This window comes from Triticum urartu, unplaced genomic scaffold (genome assembly GCF_003073215.2).
Source record: "Triticum urartu cultivar G1812 unplaced genomic scaffold, Tu2.1 TuUngrouped_contig_2307, whole genome shotgun sequence".
Taxonomy (NCBI): Eukaryota; Viridiplantae; Streptophyta; class Magnoliopsida; order Poales; family Poaceae; genus Triticum; species Triticum urartu.
In genome coordinates, this window is record NW_024112780.1 from 22002 (window position 1) to 25144 (window position 3143).

Here is a 3143-nt window from a genome sequence, read left to right on the forward strand (position 1 = left end):
GTTGATGATCAAGGGAGCCATCGGGCCTAAAGGCGACGACACAGAGGAACTCTCAATGAAAGCACCAATGTCGGTGTCAAAACCGGCGGATCTCGGGTAGGGGGTCCCGAACTGTGCGTCTAGGCCGGATGGTAACAGGAGGCAGGGAACACGATGTTTTACCCAGGTTCGGGCCCTCTCGATGGAGGTAAAACCCTACGTCCTGCTTGATTAATATTGATGATATGGGTAGTACAAGAGTAGATCTACCACGAGATCAAGGAGGCTAAACCCTAGAAGCTAGCCTATCGTATGATTGTTGTATATGGAGTTGATTGCCTACGGACTAAAACCCTCCGGTTTATATAGACACCGGAGAGGGTTAGGGTTACATAGAGTCGGTTACAATGAAAGGAGATCTTGAATATCCGCATCACCAAGCTTGCCTTCCACGCCAAGGAAAGTCCCATCCGGACACGGGACGAAGTCTTCAATCTTGTATCTTCATAGTCCAGGAGTCCAGCTGAAGGTATAGTCCGGCTACCCGAACACCCCCTAATCCAGGACTCCCTCAGTTTTAGTCCGTAGGACGAACAACAATCATACCATAGGCTAGCTTCTAGGGTTTAGGCTCCTTGATCTCGTGGTAGATCTACTCTTGTACTACCCATATCATCAATATTAATCAAGCAGGAGTAGGGTTTTACCTCCATCGAGAGGCCCCGAACCTGGGTAAAAACATCGTGTCCTTTGTCTCCTGTTACCATCCGCCTAGACGCATAGTTCGGGACCCCCTACCTAAGATCCGCCGGTTTTGACACCAACAGTGTCCGGGGGCTTTATCGCTGAATTGGCGATTTGCCTTAAAAGGCTGCTTTGTACCTCTACTGCGAGGGCCGCAGTGTGCTCCTTAGTGCGGAGCGAGCGTTCTGTGTTTCCATTGACTGTTATAACCACCCGAGGTCCTGGAATTTTGAGCTTGAGGTATGCATAATGCGGTACCGCATTGAATTTGGCGAATGCGGTTCGTCCGAGCGGTGCGTGATAGCCACTGCGGACCGGGACAATGTCGAAGATAAAGTCCTCGCTTCGGAACTTATCCGGAGATCCGAAGACCACTTCCAGTGTGATTGAGCCTGTACAACAGGCCTCTACACCTGGGATGACACCTTTGAAGGTGGTTTTAGTGGGTTTGATCCTTGAAGGGTCTATGCCCATTTTGCGCACTGTATCCTGATAAAGAAGGTTCAGGCTACGGCCACCGTCCATAAGGCCTCGGGTGAGGTGAAATCCGTCAATGATAGGGTCAAGGACCAATGCGGCAGAACCGCCATGATGGATACTTGTGGGATGGTCCCTGCGATCGAAAGTGATCGGACAAGAAGACCACGGGTTGAATTTTGGGGCGACTGGCTCCATCGCATAGACGTCCCTTAGTGCAAGCTTCTGCTCCCGCTTAGGAATATAGGTTGCGTATATCATGTTTACCGTTTTCACTTGTGGAGGAAATTTCTTCTGTCCTCCTGTGTTCGGCTCTCGGGGCTCTTCTTCGTCGTCGCTATGCAGCCCCTTGTCCTTGCTTTCGGCTTTTAACTTGCCGGCCTGCTTGAACACCCAGCATTCTCTGTTGGTATGATTGGCACGAGCGATCGAGTATGCGGTCCAAACTGGATGGGCCCGGATTGCTTCTTTTGAACGGCTTCTTCCGTTCACCAGATTTGGAACCACTGAATCCGGCATTGACTGCCGTGTCCTCGGCATTGTCGCCGTTGTTGCGGCGTTTGTATTTGCTGCGACGTGGTCTGCCGTTGTTATCTTTGGCATCTGAATTGCCAGTATTCATTGATGTGCTATTGCTGCGAGCCAGCCAGCTGTCTTTGCCCATGCAAAAGCGGGTCATGACTTTCGTGAGGGCTGCCATGGATTTCGGCTTCTCTTGGCCGAGGTGTCGGGTAAGCCACTCGTCGCGGATGTTATGCTTGAATGCCGCTAAGGCCTCTGTGTCCGGACAGTCGACGATTTGGTTTTTCTTAGTTAGGAACCATGTCCAGAATTGCCTGGCCGATTCCCCTAGCTGCTGAGTTATATGGCTCAAGTCGTCAGCATCTGGTGGTCGCACATAAGTGCCTTGGAAGTTGTCGAGAAATGCATCTTCCAAATCCTCCCAACTGCCGACGGAGTCTGCTTGCAAGCTATTCAGCCAATGCCGAGCTGGTCCTTTGAGTTTGAGTGGGAGGTACTTAATAGCATGTAGATCATCACCGCGGGCCATGTGGATATGGAGGAGGAAATCCTCAATCCATACTGCGGGATTTGTTGTACAATCGTACGATTCGATATTTACGGGTTTAAAACCCTCCGGGAATTCGTGATCCATAACTTCATCAGTTAAGCATAGGGGGTGTGCGGCGCCTCTGTGCCGGGTTATATCACAACGCAGTTCATATGGGTCTTGTCTGCTGTATTCGGCCCACCCGGATTTACTTTTAGTGTATCCGGCGTGACGGTCGTCGTCCCGCATTGGTGCGCACCCTCGTGACCTGTATATCGATCTTGCATGTTTTGCCCTGCTTTCTAGTTCGTATCGCAGGTCCCGCGTGTTGCCCCGGGCCTTGGCATTTTTATTTGAGTGGTGGCGGGGTGCAGGCTCAACTTCAGGCTGAAACGCCTCTCTATCTCGGCCACGCGGTGGCCGGTCAGCCGCGTCGTACGCTGGTGAAGTAGGTTTCACTGCTTCCTCATCGAGAAGCGACCTACGTTTTGGGTAACTCTTGGAGGGGCGTTCGAGTTCGTATTCCTCGGCCGCAAGGACTTCGGTCCATCTGTTTGCTAGCAAATCTTGATCAGCTCGAAGTTGTTGCTGCTTTTTCTTCAGGCTGTTTACTGTGGCTATAAGCCGGTGCTACCTCTTGAGCTTGTTTTGGATTTCCCCGAAGAGGAAAGGATAATGCAGCAGAGTAGCGTAAGTATTTCCCTCAGTTTTTGAGAACCATGGTATCAATCCAGTAGGAGGCCACACTCAAGTCCCTCGTACCTACACAAGAATAATAGCTCCTCGCAACCAACGCGATTAGGGGTTGTTAATCCCTTCACGGTCACTTACGAGAGTGAGATCTGATAGAGATGATAGATAATATTTTTGGTATTTTTGATATAGAGATGCA